Consider the following 23,857-nt stretch of genomic DNA (forward strand, 5'->3'; position numbering starts at 1 on the left):
TTGGGATTAGGGTGGAGAGATACAATGATAAAATAATCACCACAGTCGAGTTGATTAAAATGTTTTGCCTTGCCGTGTTGTATCTGGCACATGGTAAGGGCTCAGAATGTGGGCGCTGTGTGCATTGTAGCTGCTAGGTGTTGGTGGGAAGACTCAAGTTTGGTTTTGGATTTGTTGAGGACCAGGCCCTTTGAGTCATCGGAAACAGGCCACAGGAATGAGATGATCTGAGGACACATTATTTGCTAACATTCCCACACTGCCGGGTGCTATAGTGTCCTCTCCCATAGCCCCCACCTTGCAGTGAGTGGCCTCCAGGACTCAGCTGCCTCCCTTGCCTTATGGGAACAGCAATGTCCTGGGGCAGCTTGGTGAGGGCCAGGCTGTGGGGGGGGGGGTGTTCACTGTGTCAGGTGATGCGGCATCTTGGCACCTTCCTCTCTGTCCTTCTACCCCATGCTGGATGACCACAGGAATGGAGCTTTCACCATTTGCCAGCCACAGGGTCGTCCATTTCCACCCAATGCCACCTGTGCTGCTGATCTGTCTGTCCCTTCCAGTCTTCCCTTCCCTGTCCTGTCGTGCCTCAGCCTCTGCTTTCTGTCCGTGACTCCCATCTCCAGGACCTGCCGTGGGTTCTCCTTGGGAACTCAAGAACTCAGACCTTTTACAGCTGAGCTTGCTGCAGTTTTGGGGTAAAATGCCTTTAAAGCCTCCCTGTGCAGTAGGAACAGCTGGCAGTAATGAGAGGAACAATAGCAGTCCCTCCGAGGTATTTGGGTTTGCCCTGGAGGGTTGCGAGCATTGGTCAGGGATGACTTTTGCAAGCTTTGTAATTCAGCAGGCTTTCCTTGGCAACAGATGAGAGCAGCCCTGGCAGGCAGGAATGAGTCATGTAACAGCAGAGATAATTCTTACAAATAATAAACATCTCTCTCTGTCATTCCAGAGGCAAACATTGGTGGTGGTGGTGCTGGGGCTTTTCATGACCCCTATGGACTCTTGACTGGTCCTTTCCCAAACAAGTGCGGTCTGTGAGTCTGCGTCGTAGATGCTTTTCCCCTCTGCAGCTTTGTCCTTCAGAAGCACCAGACTTTCCAGTACAAGCCGGATATCAGGTGACACTGCAGAGGGACCATTTTAAGGGTTTTGCTTCCAAGGCTCTTGTGCCAGTTTCTCTTCTGGATTCACTTTTCTTGTTTGTGAGAGGATGAGTGACCCTTATTGGTTTCCACTGGCCCTTCCTCTGCCTGCTTTACGGTGGAGCTACTCAAGGCAGCCTTTGCCCTCAGACTGACCAACTGACCACGAACACCACTTACTATATGTGCGTAAGACCCACTTCTTTTTTCTTTGTTTTTGTTTCCTTTTTTCTTTTAGGTACTGGGGATTGATTTGCCGCTGAGCTACAGGGTCTCACTAAGTTGCTGAGGCTGACCTCTAACTTGTGATTCTTTGCCTCAGCCTCCTGAGTTACTCAGATTACAGATGTGTGCCACCATGTCCAACCATACCCACATCATTTTTTAAAATATCTTTATTTTACATTATGTGGTGCTGAGGATTGAACCTAGTGCCTCAAGCATGCTAGGTGAGTGCGCTACCACTGAGCCACAACCCCAGCCCCCATACCCACATCTTAAAGGACAACACAGTTATCTTTAAAAGCATTCCAAAAGGGAAACATTCTCATGCCACATGTGATGGAGCCTAGCAGGAGTGCTTGGGAAGTGGAGGGACCAGAATGCTCATCAGTCTGGTTATTTAGAGCAGGATCTAGTTCTGCCTGTCAGGACCATCATCAAGCATGCCCAGTTTTGCTAGGGTTAGTGTCAGCCTCTGTAAGAGCACCTGTTTACAGGTGTGCTGGGGTCCAGTTTTGCAAGTGGACACTTGTCCTCCAGTTGTCCAGATTCATCCATAGAGGTGCTACTGTCTTTACCCACTAGGGCCTCCTGAGGTTGAGCTTTTGGCCCGTCTTGAGAGAACAGTGCCATTGTCCCCCATCAGAATGCACTGATGTAGACCACCTTAACACACTTACCTCCTGGATCGCACATGAAGGTTCAGGGAAGCAGGGTGGACCAGCTCCAAGCTCTGCTGCAGTGTGCTGTAGGCAGCAGTATCATACAGACCACGGAAAGGCCCATCTAGGGGGCAGGTGTCGGGATAGGTGGTCCTGCCCCAGCAAAGCAAGAGCAAAACCCAATCTGGACAAAACAAAAGGGCTACCACAGTGATCTTTTTCTCTTGAATTTAATGCTGAAAGGGGAGGTGACCTTGCTCCCCAGATTATATCAGTCTGCTGTGAACTTCTCTGAGCTGAGGATAATTGGGATAATTGAACCAGGAGGATCCGCTTTCCGGTATGAGCAAAGGTACAGGCCCCACCCTGAGACGTAGGAAGTGAGCGGGCTCCTTCCTCCAGGCTTCAAGGAGTCCTGCAGCCCGTAGAAAGGAAGGGGACAACAGAGACGGAGGAAGTGGTGAGGAACCTGGCCTGTCTTTGCCTGCAGCTCCAGCTGGAAGGGAAGCAGGCTGGTGAGGGAGTGGGCCCTGGTGCTGGGCAAACCTGGCTTGCATCTTGTTCAGCCTCTTCCAGGCTGGTGACTCCAGGCAAGTTCCTGAGCTCAGTTCACCTACCAGGGAGTCAGTGAGAGTTGACTATATTTTAACTGTCTATTTTAAGTGTCTAGAGGGTGGCATTAAAGCAGCAGCTGTTATTGGGATGAATAATGTTTTTCTGGGGGCGGGGTCTCTGGAAAGGGTCATTGTTTGATGCCAGATTCTCACTGGGAGTTGACCAGTACCGCAGCTGTCTTCACAGTTCCTGGGGTTCAGTGGTGGCGGCATGTCCCCTTCCCAGCCCAGAAGGTGCGTGTGCCTGCTGGCTGGACCAGGTTAGCTGCCCTGCAGCAGTTTCCTGAGACCTGCCCAGCACTGATGACACCAGCCCTGATGCCAGCAACGAGTGCCTATCTGTTCCTGAGGACTTGAACTGTGATAGTGATGGTCTCCCTCAGATTTTATAAGTTGTAGCAAATTGGGAAAACTAGCAGTGCATGACAAAGAAAATATTACCTTTTTCCCATGACCTAAACAAAACATTTATTTTAAGTATTTCTCTTTCACCTTTATTATTATTTATTTTGGTGACCATATGTACACAAAGAAAACATTTTTTCTCTTTTTTTGTGTTGCCGAGGGAAAACCCAAGGCCTTGCACATACTAGGCAAGCCCTCTGCTGCATATTGAGGACATAGGTAGTGCTTTTCATATTTAAACCTGTATTGTGGGTGGCGACACAGCAGGTTATATTGGTTAGGATCATGGCTCTGGAGTGGGCTGCCCAGGTTTATGTTTCAGCTCTGCTACTTGTTAGCTCTGTGGCCTTTGTAAGTTCCTTAACTTCTCTGTGTTTCAGTTTCCTCATCTGTGAACTGAATCAATACTAGAAGCTGTGTTCCTAGCACGGCGTGAGGATTGAATGAGGTAACAGACATGATGTGCTTAGAGCAGCGCCTGGCGCGGGAAGACCTGGTGTTGGTATAGCCGCTCTTACAGTCACATCACCATCTCCATGTGTTTCTGCGTTTCTTTAGGAACCTGATTTCAGCTGTTCCATACTCTGCCATTGCAGGGACATTCCCTGAGGCCCTCTTGCTTCCCTGAGCATGCTAGTGCAGGGTGTGGAGCCTGAGGCTGGGTACATGATATCCTCAGTTTCAGACAAAAGGCGGAACGTTGAGGACCATCTTCCTGTTCCTGGATGCCACAGCTAAGGGTAACTCCCGAGTTGTTTTTGTTTTTTTCTGGCTGTCAACAGAATTTCCAGGCATCGAGACCCCACTTTGTTCCTGTAGCCCTAGTTCCGACTTTGGAAGGTGTGACCTTTCAGTTCTGCTCGGAGGTACACAAGTGTACTTTGTGCACATCGGCCTCACAGAGGCTCCCGGGTCAGGAGTTCTTGTGGTGGTGGAGCCGCTGGGGTTTCATCTGCAAATGAGAACCACCTGGCCAGCTGCGTGGGTCAGATGGAAGCCAGATGGGAGAAGTCAGGAGGGGGTAGGGGCAGCCTAGGGCCACATCTGAGTGGCCTCTTTCCGCTTCCCCTCCTCTCTTCAGCCTGCAAATGGTTGCTTTTAACCCTTTGTCTCCTCCAGTGCCAGATATTTGCAGGATACAAGGCTCTCCCACCCAGGCTGTGGCCAGCCCAGATGATGTGACCCAGAACCTTGAAAGGTGACACACATATCAGATCTGATGGGAGTGGAGGAGCAACAGGTGGCCAAATGGCCAAGAGGTTAAAAATGCTAATTGTCCCGGGAAGGGAGATGGGAGGAAAAGTCAATAGCAAGCTGATGGAAGCCACACGGCCAGGGTAGGAGTGATCTTCCGTATGTGAGAAGGCCAGTGATTAAAGACAGACTGAGAACAGTCCCCCAGGAAATGTATTGGCCAAGTGACAGATTGTTGTCAAACTAGGGAGCAAAGTTGGACTGGTCACCAAGCAACTTCTAATGTGAGTTATCTGCTGTCCATTGGGGAGAAGACCGTAACAGCATTCATCATAGGTGAGAGGGTAGGACGCTTTGCATCTTTGGTCGGAATGGTTGCAACTGCAAAGGTTTGAGTCATGGTTCAGAGAGGAAAGAACCTGGGAGATTTGGCCTCTGGACAGTGTGGATCAAGGAGGCTGCAGAGAGGGAAGCAATGTAGTATTTTCTGTCTGTAAATACTCTTCCACTCAGGGCAACTAGAATAGAAAAATATTAATCAAATGCTTGCTTGTAGGGTGCAGGGGAGGAGGAGATGGCCCATTCACATTGATTTACAGCTGGGAGCAAAGTTGTGCCCCTTAGAAAGGGAACCCCCATTCCCGGTGGGAGGTGCCTGCAGAAGATAGGCCTTCTCCACGCGGGCTTGCCCTTGATGCTGCCCAGGTCTACACCACCCATTTGCTCCAGGCCCCTGTCTTTCTTGGTTACTGAAAGAGGTTTTGGCTTCCGTCTATGGCCCTTGGTGCTTGATTGACAGATAGGTGGGCTGGCTGTTTATTCTCCAGAGGAGAAGCCAGCACACTCCAGACCAGAGTTGCAAGCTGGAGCTTCCCAGGTCCTGAGCGGTTTACACCCCTCCTCCCCATATTGAAGAAGCTTATTAGAACTCAGGGGGGCAAGAGTGGCATAATTAGAGAGCAGCACCCGCTCCGTTCTGATTCTTAAACTTAATCCACGCTGGATGCTCCACCTGCCATTAGCTATAGGTGCTCATCCATGCAGGGGCATTCTGCTGAGGCCACTGAGATGGGAATGGTAGCTTGCAAGGGGCCAGTGAGCCCTGCAGAGGGAGTTGTGGCCCTGATCTCGGGGAGGCTTCCCTGGGGACCCCTCTGTTTGCTTGCCTGCCAGCTAAAATTTTGTCACATCCACAGAGCGCTTCTGAGCACGTGTGAAGGCCTATGATTGCTGCTTCCCCCTAGACAGGGCCAGCTCCCCTCAAGGGTGAGGTTGAGGGCTGCCCAACCACTGTCCAGGCCAACTTTTCAACTTTTCAGTAGTTTTCCTTTATTACTTTTAAAACAGTCCTTTTCCCAGGATGACAGGTGTTTGACAAGCTCCTAGCCAAGGTTGCTCATAGTGAGAGCTGGAGTAGGGCCCACTTCCCGGGCCCCCCAGCACCTCGAATGTGGCGGTTGTCATGTTCTGGACAGTGGTAGTGTAATTTGGGGAAATATACTCAGAATTTTATGTTTGGGAAATAAAGTCTTAAGTTTTTACACAACACAAACTCTAGAGGGTAAAGTTGACAAAATCCAGTTGGCATATGGATTATGGACTTTCAGAGGTTGAGAAATGTGACAATAAAAGAAACTTGAAGTTCAGAATATATATGTTAAAGGAGGAAAGAAAACCAGTCTTTGTACCCAGAGGAAAGCACGGTGAGCATTTTTGCATATGTTCCTCTCCAGGATCTGGACTTTTTTTTTTACTCAGTTGAGGTTAAATTGTTAGATTCAGTTTTGCTAGTTTAGTATAAAATAGATATTTCCTCTTTTTGCCCGTGTAATGGTTACTGAGTACCTGGTCGCCTCCCTGTGTGGCAAGGCCAGTTCCAGGATGGCCCACAGAGTGGGCACCCAGCCTCAGTCTGGGACTCCGTAGGGTGCATGCTGGCAGGGAAGGACGGTCTAGTGCTGCTGATAATGTAACTGCCAGTTCCTTTCTAAGAGGATTGTCACAGTGTGCACCTTTTCCAGGCACCAGGCCATCTTCCTGGCCTTGTGCCTTTCAGGTAACCTGGCTTCCTCTCCCACTCCCCCCAGGTGCCTGACTGCCATAGTACTCATTTGAGTCATTGCCTGTGTTCCCTCCTCCCTTGTGCAGCGCTGGGGGTGAAACCCCTGGCCTTGCACGTGCTGGGCAAGCGCTCTTTCACTGAGCTGCAGCCCCGGCTCATTTTTTTTGAGACAAGGTCTCATTCCCCAGCCTCCAGTGCTGGGGTTAGAGGCGTGTGCCGTGGCGCCTGGCTGTCTTTTCCTCTTTGAGTACTTGCAGGAAGTAACATCTTGTCAGGGGTGGCAGGGGTGGAGAGCAAAATGTTCCGTTTTTCGGCAGATGGAACATCCGGAGCAGTGTAGAACAGTTGGGCACTTTGGCCAGTGGTACCACTTGCAGGGAGCCTGGCAGCTCAGCAGCACCTCGTGAGCGCCCCCTTCTGCACCCTGGATAGAGTGAGCTGACCTTCCCACCCACTCGCCCAGGTACCTGGCAGCGTGTCCAGGGCCACTGTCCTGCCCATGACTGAGTGGCTGCCAGCTTCCCCCGTTCCCACGACATGGTCCTGCGTGTGCTCTGGGGAACAGAGGTGCAGAGTCCCCGGCTGCCTCCCTCAATAGCTGTCCCTCTCTGCCTCTGGTCCTGGGGTTGTGTTTTGTTTTATTTTTTCAACTGCTTTTTGGGCGGTTGCTGATTTATTTATTTCCCCAGGTTTAAGCATCCAGTGCAGTTTGGCACGTTTTTAATGAAGGTAGAGTTCACCATGGCCATGACCTGCTTCCCCCTGCAGTTACTCCTCACCCCACCCCTGGCCCGCCATGTCACATGTGCCGAATTGTGCAGATTGTTTTTTAAAGAAACTGATTCTGAAAGTAATGCTTGTTGGAAAACATCTGGAGGCCTGGGACTACGCGGTTACCCACGGGTGTCTTTGGAAAGTCTCCGGATGGCATTTGGGGCATTTTTGTAATGCCTGTTTGTCTTGTTTCTTGGCTGTTTTACAGAGGGCATGCCTGGTGTTGATGATCAGGGAAAGGGGAGGGGGCACGGGTTCTATCCGTGGAAACGATGCTGAAAAATACAAAGAGAAGAGAAAAATAAGCCATCAGAATTCCCCTTTTGGATAAAGTCCCTTTTACCTTTTGTGGGTTTTACCGTCTTCCCTGAGCGTGTTTCTGAAACGTGGCCTTCGTTCTTCACGTCCGCCTCCGCTGCTTCCCGACAGCGCCATGTGCGGTCCTTTGTAAGCCTTCGCTGACAGTTGTGCAGTCCCACATTTTATAGTTGGACTATAATTTACAAATGTTGGTCTTTACAGTTGTTTTTTTCTTGTTGCTGTTATAAATAATACTAAAATGTCTTTGTGTCAAAACCTTGTGTAAAACCTTTGCAGAATTCCTGGGTCCAAGAGTTTGAGCCTTTAAAAAAGTTTGTTCCCTCTCAATTTGGAATGTTTTGCAAGATTTATTTGTAGATGCCTGTCTGAATTCTACCTGCTCCTTGAAATGACTTGTTTTGACTCCAGGATCGGGTCTAGGTTTCCAGGAGGTGGCTGTGTTCTGTCACATTGAGGTATAGCGTAGAAGTGCCAGACCCCAGGGGTCATGAAGATGAAGTTACCCTTAGGAGCCACTGTGGAGTTTATTGTCACAAAATCTAATCTTTCAAGTCTACAGGGTTAGGCCTGTTTGTTTTATATAACTAATCCCTTTGTGTTCATCATTAGCTTCCAGTAAAGTTTTGTTTACATGGGTGAGAGGATTTTTAGTTGTTTTAGGGCCAGCACAGAGAGATTTTTGATCAGATTCAATCCAGAGTTGTTCAGATAGGAAAGACGGCAGCACGGGTGTCAGTGATGCTTAGGTGCTGGGGTTGCAACCCTGTGGACATGCAGCTTGCGGGAGGAGATGGAGGCCAGTTGCGCCTGCCTTTTCTAAGGGAGACTCTCCTGCCGAAATTCTGCAAGGATAAAAAAACCCTGAAGTTTGTAACCCAAAGTGTTGGTCTCTGGACCCACTGTTTATTCTGACTTTTCGTAGGGCCTTGCATTTCTTTGAGACCATAGCTTTTATTACAAAGTGCCCTGGGGCCTTGGGCAATGTCTGGCACATGTCCCCATACAGCTGTCACCATGTGGCCTTGTCAAGTGACCTGGCCTTTCTGCATCCCAGTTTTCTCCTTCATAAAAAGCATGACAGTGCCTGACACATTGGAGGTACTCAGCATCTCACCAAAACTACTTGAGCACAGTGGTGCACACCAGTAATCCCAGCTGTTTGGGATTAGGCCAGTCTCAGCAACTTATAACCAGATCCTGTCTCTAGATAAAGTATTATTGTGAATTATTATTTGAGCCTTGGCTTACACAGTTTTGCAAGGAAGCGCTGGTCCTGAAACTTCCCCAAGTGGATCTGTATTTACTTAGAGTGAAGCCCATGGGCTGGGGATGTGGCTCAAGCTGTAGAGCGCTCGCCTGCCATGCGCGCGGCGCTGGGTTCGATCCTCAGCACCACATACAAATAAAGATGTTGTGTCCGCCGAAAACTAAAAAATAAAGAAAAAAAGAAAAAGAAAAGTGAAGCCCTAAGTCAGGTGCTTCTGTCTTGCAGTAGGGTAGTGTTTTAAAATAAAGAATGAATTTTTTTAAAATCCTTTCTATAAGACAGGCTCATTGAATTCCTTAGCCTTTCTTATGATTGAAAGGGTAGGGCCATTATAATTGGGAATCACAAAAGTTTAAAGGTAACAAAGCCTTTCCTAATCCAACCGTCAGCAACACCCTGTGGTGATTGGAAGGCCCCTTGCCTTTGCCCTCTGTGCTTTTGAGCAACACAGTGCAGCTGTTTTCTGCCTTGTGCCCTGGGGCCCTCACCCAGCCTCCTGTGGGGATGGTGTGGAGCGCCCTCTCTGCAGTTCCTGATTCTGAGCAGTGGGAGCTACTACTTGTGTAATGTGCGGAAGGGGTGGAGCTCCCCATAGCCACACCCACCCTTGCTGGACCAGACCAATAGAGCCTTCCCTTTCTGCCTTTAAGACTCTTCCCATGCTGGGCTGGCAGCCACCGGATCCCAGTAAATGCACTGTCCACCTTCACAATCACTTTACTTCCAGGAAGAGCCCACAGGCATGAGTTCCTGAGGTGCTCAGGCCATCAGTGTGCCACATGTCTCCTCCCTGCAGCTGTAGCTGGGACTCAAACTGCATAGGCAAGAAGTGCCGGGTGAACTAACAGGGACTCATCTTTCAAAAGCATTTTCAGCCCTGCTTATCATTATATTATCTATATTTTCTGATTTCCGTATTTTTTGAATAAATAGGAGTTGGCAGAATGGGTACACCACTAATGTCCAGTCCCAGATGGCCTGTCCCCCAAGGGGTCCTCCGCAGGGGTGTCTGTAGATGCTTGCCATCCATTGCCATAAGTGTACAAACGGCAGGGCTGGCAAAGTGGCGGCTTCTTGCTTTGGGTCCTGTGGTCGCCATTCGGAATGATCTGAAATTCATCTTTCCATGCTAAGAATGAGCCAGAAGAATTGGATTTCAAGGAAAATGCTTGGTCTACATAAAGAGCCAATTGTCTTCCCATCCTCCCTGCCAGTGTTTGTGTTTCTAACGCAAACTCATCACAGAGGTGTCTTATAAGACGCTTATGAGTGTACCTTTCAGTACTGCACAGGCAGTTTATTGGACTTTTCAGCGATGCCTGCATGTTTTACTTCAGCTATGGGAAAAAAAATCAGTGTCCCCTGCCCCCCACACCTGGCCGTGCTTTGGCCCCAACCTGTGTGGCTTGTCATCTGGGCCAAGAATGTGGATGGCAGCTGGAGAAATTACTGCGGAAGTACTGGGTGTTAGGAAGTTAGGACCTGATTCCCTCAAGTCTCTCTCTCACACACACACACACACACACACACACACACACACACACACATGCACAAGAAACAGACCGCCAAGAACTGACGCTCACAGATGTCAGATGTGGTTTCTGAAATGAGTGACGCATGCACCTGGGAGCCAGTGGATTGACCCGGGAGCAGCCCAGTAGGGAGTGGCCTGGGTCTTGTCATATGCAGGATCAGGCAGAGCTGGGCATCCAGGGAAGTCCAAGGTGGCTGCTTTGGGCCTTTCGGGAGTGCCATGTGGCAAAGAACTGGCACATCTTGGGAACAGCCCTGGAAGTCAGAAGGCCAGTCATTGAGCGGAAGGTGCACCTGGAAGGAGCTGCTTGGACAGGTGCTGGGACACGGTCAGCCGAGGCCGAAAGGCCCAAGCCTGCAGGGATCCTGAGGGAAAGTGAACGCCAGGCTCGCTAGACTTGAGAACGTCTAATTCTTTAGGAACAAACCCTTTCAACTCCGAAACTTGACTATTGATTCTTCTCTCCAAACAGATGTAAGTGTGCATGGTTGTTCCACAGGAAGGGCTGTGGCTGCCTACAGTGGCTCTGCATCTTCCTGTAATGTAGGACGCTCAGGGAATGGGGCAGTCGTGCACTTCCTGGGGAGTTTGGGTCACCTTCCGAGAGGCACCTTGTTCCTTGTCTCTCGGATGGGCCAGCCCAGGACCATAGGCTGCTTTGGCAGGCAGCTCCTGTCCAGGATGTGCCACCGCCCTCCGTACCGCCTTGAACTTTTGTGGTCTGGGGTGGAACTTGGTGATTTTTACAAGAAGCAGGAATGAGTCCCTGCTGAGGGGTAAAGCTGTTTTCCATCATTGATTGGACACGGATTCCTGCTCCTGCCCCTTGCTCTGGATTTAATCTTCCTATGAGAAGGAACTAAGCTATTTTCCTCAGCCAGAGGACGTCAGGGAAACCAAAAGAAAAAGTGAACAGCCCTTGCTGACGACCGTGAAGGCCTCCTAGGCCGCCAGCCCTGGTAGGGAGTCCAGCACTGCACCTGTGTTCCCACCCACTGGGCAGCAGTTGTGGGATGAGAGCTGAGGAGCGGGGTTGCTGACCTGGGCACCCGGCCCAGTATTAGAGTCCTATGCTGAGTCTTACTGGAAGTGGCACAGGAGACAGGGCAGACCAGATCAAGCCAGAAGGCTTCTGGGGCCTTCTGAGCTTTGGATGTATAGAGCGATGGTCAGTTTTCAGACTACCTTGGTGTATAGCTTGACCGAGACGCTTGGGAAAATATTCCACTCGGTACGCTCCAGTGGTTGCCTTAAGTTTATTTCCTAATTGAATTTTCTCATTAAAATCTGTTTTCCCCAAACTGGTGGGCAGCCGTACACTCTTGAGGGCTGGCTCCCCCACCGCCGTGAGGGTTATAGAGGCTGCTCGTGGCAGTGACCGCCTGCAGCATCGCCTCCCTGCTTTCCGGGTCAGATCCTCCCCTCCCCTGTTTCCAGCCTCTCCCTAAGCGGTCATTCCAGCTGGCCGAGCTGTGACAGGGGTTTCCGTAAGCATTCCCACGATCCTGTAAGTGAGGAGCGTGACCTCGGAGCCATGTGCCCAGTCCCTCCCTGCGCAGAGGTGGTGGGAGGTAACAACAATACTTGGATGGATGGATTCCTGTCTGGCGGAGCATCTGTAGGCCATCCACACACCGTGTTCCCTGGGGACTGGTGGGTTAGAGGGGAAAGTGGATTGATTTCCACCTTCTTGTTAGAGGAAGGAGCCTGGCATAACAACCTCTGCTTTCCTGAGCTCTCCTGCGGTGCCTCCCATTAGTTTTTGTCACGGAACTTATGAGCAAAGGTATAAAAAAATTGGCAAACTAAAGCAAAGATGTTTTCTCTTTGTGTCATGAAGCTCTCCTGCTGGCGAGTTTTGAGGCTGGTTTTGTTGAGGTCCCTCGTAAACAGTTTCTCTGGTTTCCTGGGCTGGGGTTGGGGGCGTCCAGGGAGAAGCATTTAGTCTCTGAAACACTGCACAGGCATCTCACTGCAACAGGGCTGGAGGCAGGGCCCAAGTAGCCTCGCTGCCCAGTGTTTGCATCCCGATGGCTTTTCCCGAAGTAGAGATTCCCTCCTCCATCTGGGTCTTTCTGACTGTGTGGAAGGTGCACACACTTCTCGGGCTGCCCCGGCCTTCTGTACTTCCATGAGCACATGATCTATCAATGGGGGGCATTTTCTCCGTTGGAAATTTGCAGGTTCCCACTCAGACACCTGTTGGGAAAGTGTGTCTCCTGGGACCCAGTTATATACTGTGTGTGGCCTTGACCATCATTTTTGTCTATGAGAACGTGCTGACTGGGGGTGATTGGGGTGACCGTGCTGAGCTCTTGAGCCACTCAGCACCTTTTCCTCCAGTGTATTCCGCTCCTGCTCTCAGGTAGGCTGTGAGGGCCTGTGACATTTCTTTTGTTCTTGGAAGGCCATGCTAATTCAAAGTCCCTTGCCACTGGCCTGTTTGACTTAATGAAAGCTCTCAGGCCATTGGATGCAAACATCATCCACCACAGAATGAGAAACGCCATTCTGAGAAACTGAGCACCGGAGTTGGTAGAGGTGCCATACAGGCCCTGCCTGCGCTGCGGGGAGGTGTGTGGAGGTCTGTGGGGCCCAGGGGCGCCCCCACCCCTTTGGTGGAGCTTTGGAAGAACCTCTGCAGCCTTGTGCTCTCAGGCCCTTACAACACTGGCCACGCAGTGACAAGAGCCGAACGCTGTCTCCAGGGTGGGCAGCAGGCCAGGGGGCTTTATCTCAAAATGTGAGATTAGGTATGCTTTTCTCTTTTTTTTCTTCTTCCTCCCTGTGGACTTCACAGGTAAAATATACAGAGCAACGTCTTGAGTCCCAGGAGTGTGCTAGGTGCTAGGTAGGAATTACCCCTACTCAATCTTTAAAATAACAGTACAGTTTATGTGCCATTAGGACCCTCATTTTACAGGTGGAGAAACCTGAGGCTGAATTTAGTGACTCGTCCGAGGTCCCACGTGAAGACGTGGTGGGGTCAGGATCCACGTGCAGTTGGTCTCACACCTGCACCCTCACCTGCGGTCAGCTGCGGGGATGAGGAGGCTGAGCAGCCAGCTGCTCTTCTCTGGAGACTGTACAACAAAGAATTGGCAGCAGCTCTTGGGACAGGAGTGGAGCGTGGTGGCAGCACCATGCTGTAGAGAGGGATCAGGCACAGAGGCTTTGGGGCAGGAACAGTTGCCTTTGAATCCCAGCTCCATCATGCTCCATGCCTGTTTCCACAGCTGAGACTCCTACCAGCACCCCAGGGCCTTACACATGCTAGGCAGTGCTCTGCCCCTGAGCTCCATGCCCACCCCTAGGATCTTTTTATTTTTAGATTAAACATGGGACTCAGGGTGCGGCTCAGTGGTAGAGTGAATGCCTAGCAGGTAAGAGGCCCTGGACTGGATGCCCAACACCAAACAAACAAAGGTTAAATGTGATATAGGCATGTAAAAAAGACTTAGGGACAGTGACTTTAAAATTTTGAGCTAGTATTTCTCACGACCCTTCCTTAGCCGTGGAGCACCTGCCCAGTGAAAGCTGTCATCAGTGGCCGTGTGTATGCTGTCATTGCAGGGTCTGCCGCAGAGGGGAGTGAGACCTGGTGGCCATCTGCTGACCAGGGCCAGGTGTAGTCCCTGGTTATCAGAAAGCTCTTTGGGGGCTGGCACCTTTCTTTATTTCTCTCTGCTCATCGAGGATGTTAGGGTCCTTGCCTGGCCAACCTTCTTGAGACATGGCACACAGCCATCAGCTGAGGCTAAGAGGGAAGCACGTCCTGAGCTTCTGGAAACATGTCTAGTGGGCATGACAGTCCCCAACTTGATGGAGGAGTAAATTTCCGCTTGGAAAGATGACTTCTGTCTAGCCAGAGAGAACCCAAAGGAATGGCCTCAACTGAGGCCTCTTTCATGGCTCCCCACTTGGACGCCTTCAAGTCATGTCCACTATTATCAAAGGGTGGAGGGAATTTTAGTTCTGTGCAGGAATGTTGAGCGCCTGTGCCCTCTGCAACACAGCTCTGGGTGAGGAGATGTTTAAGAGGGTGCTTTTTATTGATCACTTAAATTGCTTTAGGAACTCTCCTAGTTTCTTTACATGATTATGATTATGATTATGATTATTCCCAGTAAACAGGTGAAGGAGTTAAGGCTCAGGAAGGTGAGACTGCCTGCTAAGATATGGTAGGTGCAAGGTTGGAAACCTTCATATGTTTTAATTTCAGGGACCTTTCTGCCAGTCAACAGCCTGTAAAGTGGTCTGTCTTAGGTCTTAAGAATACAAGCCAGGAGTTGTCTTTTTTCTTTTTCTTTTTTTGGCATCTGCCTGGCAGGGCCTGATGATAACTGATAGAAGGGAGCATTGTGACAGGTCTTGGATCAAGCTTGCAGGTGTACTACAGATTGGTAATATGTTGCATTGTACGTTTCTGTCACCAGGTATGCTAAGGCTTTGGTGACATATCTGAGGGTGTTTGGGGTGCACACTCTGCTGTACCTTGCTGTGAGCATCTGTGGTTGACAATGTTGTGTGGCATCAGGAGAGAGTTGCCCTTGAGCTGAAAGAGGCAGCAGACAGGGATGCGCAGAGGCTGGTGAGGTTTTCATATTTATTCGCACATAGCGTCTGAGATAGAACCCAGGAACCCAGGAAAGAAATAGCCAAGTGCAGGGGTGCCATTGGCTAGGAGGAGTCTAATGATCTAGAGCACAGGGACAGCTGTGGTTGTCCTGAATATTTAACTGAATATTTCAAAATATCCAGTCGAAAGGATTTTGAATATTCCCAACATGAAGAAATTTTATCTCTATCTTATATATATGGTGATAGATATTCCAGTTACCCTTATTTGTTTATTGTACTTTTTATACATGTATTGCAATGTCACACTGTACCCTATAAACATGTACAATTACTGTGTTCCAATTAAAAATCAAAAGGTATTTAAAAAAAACAAAACTGGGCATGGTGGCCCTGAATTTTTATAAATTCAGCAACTCAGGAGGCAAAGAAGGCAGGGGATCACATGTTGGGGGTTAACCTGGGCAACTTGGCGAGAACCTGACTCCGTGGTAGAGCACCCCTGGGGTTCAATCCCCAGCACAACAAAAGAACAGAGAAAGCAGAACTGGTGCTTCATAAGCACCCTGTGCTTTTCCTCAGGCCCACTGTGGGTGTACTGTAGAAGCATCCTGGCCTCTTTCAGATGAAATACTTGGTTTGATGGACGCTTAACTCCCCCCCCCTCCACACACAAATCTTTCAAGTCTTGCTTTTTTTCATCAAGACTTATCCTGTGTGCTGTTTGCTGGCGGACCCCTGTCTCCCCATCTCTGGACGCCATGCACATGCTTTGGTGGAGGGAACCCATGCCCAGGTGTTGCAGATTGCTAGGCCAAGTTGCCTAACGTTCCTGAGCCTCAGTTTGCCTACTTCTGAAACTGGGGTTAGTGGCCATGTGAAGCAGCTGTTGTTTGGCTCTCCTGTAGCCCATGTGGTACAGGGCCTCGTCCTCAGTGGGCCCTTAGCAGATGTTAGTTTCTTTCCCTTTGTCTCCTGAAATGGGTTTGCATTTTAGATACTTGGTATTCTTGGGGCGGGGTGGTGGGGGAGGGTGTGAGGCAGGAAGGAAGGGCACATTCTACCACCCAAGTCCCAAGTACACCTCTAGCCCTTTTTATTTTGAAACTGCAGTTGTTCAGGCTGACCTTGAACTTGAATTTGTAATCTCCTGTCTCAGTACTCCCTGCCTGGTAGCTGGGATTATGAGCATGTGCTACTCCCCCACACACTGTGATTGAACCCAGGGGTGCTTTACCACTGAACCTACATCCCTAGTACTTTTTATTTTTATTTGAAGATAGGGTCTCACTAAGTTGCTGAGGCTGGCCTTGAACTTGTGACCTTCTTTCTTCAACCTCTGGAGTAGCTGGGATTAGAGGTGTGCACCACCATGCCCAGCCCTTGCTTGGTATTCTTAATCAGTGAAGGAGCAAATGATTTGAAAAATAAAATGATCTGGATTAGTGGTGCGTGTCTGTGTATGTGTGTGTGCACATGCACACAAGTTAGGCAAGAGTTACCCTCAAGCTGCCTATACAATTAAGATAATATTGTGATTGCTAATTCTCACAATGTAGAATTGTATTCAAGATAGTATTTTTACAAAGCAAACATTGCAGCATTTTAAAATTTCTACTTATGATTGAACATCACTAGACAGAAAGCAGTAAAGTATGTAACAAAGGGTTTGTGTTCTGGTCCCGGTCCGTTTGCTGTGTAGTTATGTGACAAGTCTAATTTTAGAGTTGTGGATAAGTCTGGGCCTCAGATTCCCTCACTTAGCTGGTTTTAAGATCCCCTTCAGTGTGACATTTCTGTCTTGAGGCCTGGACAGGAGAACATACTCTGCTCAAACCCGAGAGCGGTGCAGAGTGGTCTGCAGAGCAATCCACGGGGAACGCTGGCCAGGGTGTTTCTCTACATTGGGCCGCCCCATTGCCTTGGGTGGGTCCCAGCCACAGAAAGCAGGCAGCATTGCCTGTAGGTGGACACTGCTGGGAGCTGAGTTCCAGAGCACAGAATGGCCAGCAGGCTCTTTGAGGTGCTAGTGGAGATGGGTGGCTGCTAGCTGCAGGTTGGAAGTGGACAGAGGTGGATTGGGGGTGGGGGAAGGGCACCTGCCTCCGGGGAGGTGAAATAGGCACCCAAATAAGCTTGTGTCTGCTGAGCGCTGACCATGGTCAGTGAAGAGACGCCGGCGCAGCCATCCCGCCTTTCTGAGGTATTGGCCATTCCACCGGGCTCATGGGCCAACTCTGATCTCAGCAGAGAAGCTGCCTGTACCCTGCAGTTGGAGATCTGGAGTTGTCAACAGAAGCCCCTCTCTAGCTCTGGCCAGGACTCATTTCGGATGTGTCATTTCCTGAAGGGATGCGTAAAGGGAAGACCCTCAGAACAGATACTCTGGGGAAAGGCACACGGAAGCTCCTGGCTGGGTGGTGTCGGGGCCACTTGGGCATTCTCCTGGGACTATTCACTTTGTCTAGTTTTGATGGCCTCAGTGGGTTGGGGAATAGGGAGAAGGCTCAGTGGGGGAACTATTCCTGGTCGTGTCCTAGGCTGGGAAAGTGTAGTAAGAGTTTCAGAAAGCAGCTGAATGGGGGGATCCCTGGAGCATAGAAAATCCAGGGGACAAAGACCTTCCATGGATGAATAAGGAGTTGCCTGGCTCTTGCTGGTTTTCTGTCCCTCTTCTCACGTTGGCTTGGGGGGCCTGGGTCCTGTACTCTGTGGCCCTCAGGGCGGGGGATGGTGTGTGTGTGGGGGGGTTGCTGTGGAAGGCTGCCCTCCTTTGCTTAAAGACGGTTGAAATAACACCCGCCTACCTTTCTAGAGACTGCGGCAGCCTGAATGGAAAACCTGTGTCAGGTGGGGAAATCACCGAGCAGCGGACCTCCAAGCACCCAGAGAATGTTATATAACAGGCCAGGCAGGAAAGCCATGTGCTGTTGCTCTGGGAGAGTCCTGCTACACGGAGAGGATGTGCTGTGAGGACTTTGCAGGCCGGGCATCAGTCCCCATTGTTAAGAAAGCTGAGGCTGCAAGGGACCAAGTGGTGACCTCCTCACTTCCACCTTGTAGGCTATATGTGAAAGGAGGAATCATTATTATACTGTGTCTTAGAGTCTTAGATTTCTTTGAGATAAGGATGAAAAATTGTGTGCCTGCACACCAGTCTGAGTATTGGGTCCAGGTACTTAGAGACTGGCCAGTGAGTCTGGGCACCAGGTCATGCCCTGTTTTCTTCCTGTCTCAGTATTCTTGTTGCAGTAGGAATGGTCTCCCAGCTTTCTGGTCTGCTGGTCCAGAGCAGGTTAGAAGCATCATGTTAGGTGAGAAAGTGTAGCTCACAAGGCCTGCCAGAAGAAGCAGAAAAAGATTTAAAACCAGAGGTCTGTTCTGGGAGTGGCCGCTCCAGTGGTGCTTTTGGGCTGAGGAGAAATGGTTTCATTGTGTCCAGGGCTTTTTTCATTTGGATTGGGTAAGAACATGGAAAACACTGTACTTTTTAAAGAGACTGCTCTTTTAGGATTAAAGAAAAGTTAGTACTTTGGTTATCTAGAGAAGCCAGTGACCAGAACTCCATCTTCCATGGTCGGGGGAACTGGGGAACAGGTTGTCCAGCTGTAGAAGAGCGTGGCATAGTTGTCCTTTCCTACTGTTTTCTGGCTTTCATCTCCCTTGAGCCATCTGCTCATTGCAGGCAAGATCAGGGTCTGCTGACCAGCAGCTGTGCCTGCCCGGCACCCTCCCAGTTGCTGGGTGGGTGAATCCAGCGGGGAGATGGCAGGGCGGTGCTCGGAACCCCATCACCCAGGCACAGGATCAGAAGCTCTTCTTGCCGGGTCTGTGACCTTCAGTTCTTTCTGTACACCTGTTACTCATCATAAATTGGGGGTAGGACTGAGATGAACTTGAATGGCCCATCCAGGCCTCGTTTTTGTGATCCTGACAAGATTTTTTAAAACAGAGAATTATAAAGCAGTTGTTTTCATGGGGATCCAAATGACATTGACACAACCACTGTGGCTGTCGCTTTAAATGGTCTGTCTCTTCCCCCAAGTGAGGCCGCAGCTTGCTTCCTGCACACCTGGCGGGTGGATCATTCACCTCCTGGGCCTGTCCTTGTCTGCGTGGGCACAGCCAGGCCTAGCAGGTTGTATTTCTAACTTTGGTGGTAAAGAATGACGGTGACCCAAGCTCTGGGACACATAGAAGACCCGGACAGGTTCAGGGAGGCTCTGGAACTGTGACTTTGACCTGCTGGAGGTTCCCACGGGAACGAAAGTCACCTGGAGGGTGCAGGCACTTGTGCCTCTGCCACTGTCTTCGCTGTGCCCTCCCAGAGGGCGCTCAGTCAAGGGATGGACTTTTTATTAATATAAAATGGGCAGTTTTCTGGAATGGCCTAAAGAGGAGTTGTGGCTGGACTTGTCCTCACATCTTTCCCCAAATAGCCCTCAGCACAAATTGTTCCCAAGCCACAGGCAGAAAACAGATTAGCTTTTTAACAATAACTCATTTGGGTCACAGATGATATGAGACAAGCTGAGGCTGAGCTAGACTCCCCGAGTTTGTGGTAAGCCAGCCCCGGCTCCAGCAGAGTTTACCTTCCTGCTGTCTGTGGAGTGAATATTTGCTGAGCCTCTTGGGAATGTAAACCTTCAGAGGCCTCGGTGAACCTCAGCACAGACTGCAGGCCCCAGGCCTCAGAGCATTGCAGGGTTGTTTATGTATGGACCCCGCCTTGGAGTTCAGATCTGCCCTGACCAGTCCTGGGGCAGGCCAGGCAGGGCTCCTGCTGGGAAATATTAGCATTCTGAGTTGCTGCGTGTCCTTGGAATTACAAACACAGTGTTTTAAAAGGATAGCCATGAACCACATGCACCGGGAGAAGGCCCACCCTTTGGCAGGTGGCCCCAGCTAGGAATCCGTTCTGGCCCTCCCCTCTCTGGGAAGAACCACTCCTCTCCATTCTGCCCCCTAGATTGCCCCTCCACCCTTCCAGCCACAGGCTCCCGTGCTGGCCCTCCTGCTCCAGTCTCTTCTCTAGTTGAACTGCCTTCCCAAGATCACCACAGGAATCCTTCTGTGTCAGTCTCTGTTGCCATCTAATAGTCACCCCAAGACCTAGTGACCTCAAAGGACAGGGGTGGTTTTATTGCTTCCATTAGTTCCCATGCTTCCACCCCCCCCCCCCCCCCCCCCGCAGTGTACTCCGCCCATCTCTCTCCCTCTGCCCCCAGTGAGTGGTGTGCTCTGACCAGGTGCCCTGCGTCCTGAAAAGGCCCCTGGCACTGCCTAAGGCACAGGGAGATGGTCTAGATCCTGTGCCTGCTCTTGAGAAAATCTCCTGGGCTTCCCTGTCCCCTCCCTGGGTGCCTGTACAGCAGTGCTCATCAGTACGTCGAGCTCATCACGGCCTTGGGTGTGTTTGCACCCACCTAGGAGCTGAAAGGGGTTTACCTGCTGGTGGTTTCTGTGTGGGGATTTGTTGCATAGACCTGGGTTTGATGTCTGTAGATGATCTGTAGCTTTGTCCAGTGTCTGAACTCTTCAGCAGGTATTTTAGCCTGAAGCATTTTACTTAAATTTTGTTCTGAAACATTGTTCTGGTCCATGTTAACTGTATTTTACTTGTCACAGGATGACTTAAGCAGTTTTGTACTTTAAGTCATATGTAAACCAGCAAAAACAGAGCATTTCCACCTGTGTGCGCTCAAGAGGTTTAAGATGGGGAAACAGCCTTTCTCCCCTGCACACCCACACATGGACTCAGCCTCGAGTTTTTTCCCTATTGACTGTGACCATATCAGAAGCTCTGGTACGCCATAAGCTCCAGGGACTTCACGTTCCCCACTCGGCATCAGACACAGTGCTTGTTACCTAGGAAACATTCAACAATGATTATCGAATGACTAATTGAATGGGCAGAGATCCTGGAGGGTGAAGAGAAGTGGTCATTCCTATACTGTTTTTCAGCCCAGGGCACCATGGGAAGCAGAACTACAGGAGCAGTTGACATTTTGAAGAAGCTGTCCTGATCAAGGGGTGACAGTTTACAAGATAAATAGGAAGCTGGTTAGGAGGAGTGACCATAAGGGGGACCCTAGGAAAATGGTTGCCAGAAGGAAGTACAGATGTGACTCCCTGTCTCGGGGTCTCCTGTGTTCCACTTGTCCACATCATACGGCCTGGTGACTGGTGATCATTTGCTGTTTTATGGCTGATCGGTTCCTGGAGGGTCAGGATGTGGCCTGAGTGTGGCACTGAATGCCTGGTTGCTGAATTGTCACCTAGTTGCTGGCCTGCAGGAGGTTGAGTCCAGAACGATGGTTTTGTTGAAGGGGGGATGATGTTTTTAGCAGTGTGAGCCACTGCAGGGCGGGTGGCACCCAGTGGTGGGCACATTTGCACTCCCTACAAGATAGAGGGCATTGTCCATCTAGAAGGAACCTTAGAGGCCATTGAGTCCAAGTCCCATGTCACACTGTTAAATGAAGCCCAAATCACAGACATCTAGTGACAGGAAAGACCTCCACCCTGGACTTACCCTAAATCCTGCCCTCACTTGATCTTGTTTGTACTTTAAAAAACATTTAGATCTCTGATAATGACGTAGGAACATACTGGGGTAAATTTTAAGCATCATGATATAATGAGTACCCTTGATTTTACCATTCCATGTAAGACCCGGGCAGAGCAACCTTCGTCTTCCCCTGGTGGTTTCCCTGAATTTTTTATTTATCATTCCTTCTCGTTCTTCTGAATTTTTTATTTATCATTCCTTTCACTTATCTTAACAAGAAGCAAGCTCTGCTCTGTCAGTTGAAAGTGCACGTGTCCATCTAAATAACAGAGATCACCGTCGTTTGTTTCTGAGCCTCGTAAGAGTGTGGCATCCCAGGTAGTCTTCCCGAACTCCTGTCACCATCCCATCTCCAGGCTCGCCCGTGCCATTGGTGCCATTGCGTGTGCTGTAGATCAGCCGTGTTTTCTCCATGCTGTTTCCCGTTAGGACCCCGTAGGGTATGAGATGACTCCCGAGCAAGGCTGCAGTTGACTCTAATTTTAACTTTTTACAAGCTGCCACTAAGCCTTCCCATGTTGCTTCACTTATGGGAAGCATTTAGTCATTTCCTAATTTAATGATAGTTAAACATCCTTAGCCCTAGAAATTTGTTGTGAAACATTTCCAATTAAGATTAATTGGGATGAGTACAAAACATGAGCTCAATGGCCCTGGGAGTGTTTAGTGCTGCCAGCGAGGCGCAGCCAGACCGCCTGGAAGGAAGCCCTCCTGCGCCGGCACCCTCGCGTGGGGGCCTATTGGCGTGGGGGCTCAGGGTGTGAGGCGGGGACCCCCAGAGAGAGGATTAAAATCATGTTCCTCTGGCATTGACCCTCTCTGGTCAAGATGTGTCTTCTCCCTTTCTGAAGAACACTGCTAAATTTCCAATTGCTCCCTCCCGAATCCCAGCATGTTCTGGATTACAGTTTCAAGTTAGCTGGGCTTGCTTCTAAGTTTGCCTTGCAGTTCAGAGGAAGATTGTTAAGATCTGCTTATTTTCCAAAACCCATAAGTTTTTAGGTCTTAAGTGTGGTACATGAATTAGAACTGTTATAAAAGGTTTCTCTCATGTGCTGGACAAGTTTTTTTTTTTTTTTTTTTTTTTTTTTTTGACCAGATTCTAGGAACCAGAAGCCCCTGACACTCCAAAAAAGAAACTGACTATTTTTGGAATAGGGTTTTTCAGCGTTGACTCCTTTAACATTTAGGCCAGGGAATCTTTGTTATGGGGAGTCTGTCCTTTGCATTGTTGGGTGTTCAGATCATCCCTGCCTTGTTAAATGATGGCAGCTTCCCCTTCCCCAGCTGTGACAGTCAAAATGTCTCCCTAGTTGGCCCCACATCTCCTGGCAGCAGGTTGGCTAGAGGGGTGTGTGCGTAGGAGGAATCATCCCCGAGTGGGAAGGGCTGGTGAGTTCCGCTTGACTTGAGAACTTGGGGTTTTCATTCTTGCACAGGCAAGAGAACGTACAGCCTTTTGTGGAGTTTGACTGCCTAACTCTAGTTCAAGGCCACAGGAGAGGTCAGGCAGGCTAGGGTTGAGTGTATATTGGGAATATTTAAAGTACTTACTTTTAAAAGTATTTTTAGATCTTTAAAACCTGTATGTATATTTGCATATGGTCCCCAGTCGTGGACCACATCCTATGATGTTTGATACTTTCCACATGAATTATCCAAGTCACTGTAACACTCCATGAAGAGTTTTCCATGGGATTGCCCCCGTCCTATGGGTGGAGACTGGCAGAAGCTTGCCCAGGTCGCTGGGTGATAAGTGCAACCCTGGGAAGTGCCTTCTCTAGGGACAGGTCAGCTTACCTGTGTCTCCCTAGACATGGTATTAAAATTCCTTTCTGAGCCACCCCATGCCCCATGGCTTCAGCTGACACCTGCTGGCATAGGGCCACATTAGGCAGAGCTGGTGGCAGGGTTTCTAGCCTGGGGTTGTTTTAGGTTTTGCAGGGTAGCCAGATTGTTGCATGTCCCAGAATAAAGTGTTGCTGATAACCACCTTGAACAAGGGACAGGCCTTAATTTTGACCATCCTGATGCACATGCCATGTGAACATGTGAAAATGGATTGTGTCTGCCGTGGATATAAAACGGGGCCTGGCCCCACGGCCTGCTGATGGTTAATAGGCCTTGGTGTCTGTCGTACAGCCAAACATGGCGTTTTGAGGATTATTTTGTATATTTTATGAGACTCTTAGTTTATTGATTTAGAGCTTTCAAAAGTCCTGAAATTAGTCTGAGCAGTGCAAGCTTCAGATACAGGTCAGACGATGCCTCTCTGGTGGCAGTGTCAGGGACTCCACCTGCCTTGCTTGCAGTCAGGGGTCTTTACGTTACTCACCTGGTCCTTCTTCCTGCTCCTCCTAGAATCTGGCCTCTTGTGCTGCAGTGCCAGCCATCATCACCCTGCCCACCACCCTGCCTTCACTGTGCACTTTGCCATCTGCTCCCCCTTCAGGCCCCGCCCACTGCCTTCTCTTCCCTTATCGTTTTGTGTGTGTTTACGGTGACTGGCAC

General features: G+C 49.8%; 1 protein-coding gene across 2 annotated transcripts in view; it reads left to right on the forward strand.

Moving 5' to 3' along the window:
- Capzb (capping actin protein of muscle Z-line subunit beta) overlaps nucleotides 1-23,857 on the forward strand; it is a 112,216-nt gene that overhangs the window by 28,620 nt on the left and 59,739 nt on the right. The window lies entirely within an intron of this gene.

Source organism: Callospermophilus lateralis, chromosome 7, assembly GCF_048772815.1.
Source record: "Callospermophilus lateralis isolate mCalLat2 chromosome 7, mCalLat2.hap1, whole genome shotgun sequence".
NCBI classification, from domain to species: domain Eukaryota; kingdom Metazoa; phylum Chordata; class Mammalia; order Rodentia; family Sciuridae; genus Callospermophilus; species Callospermophilus lateralis.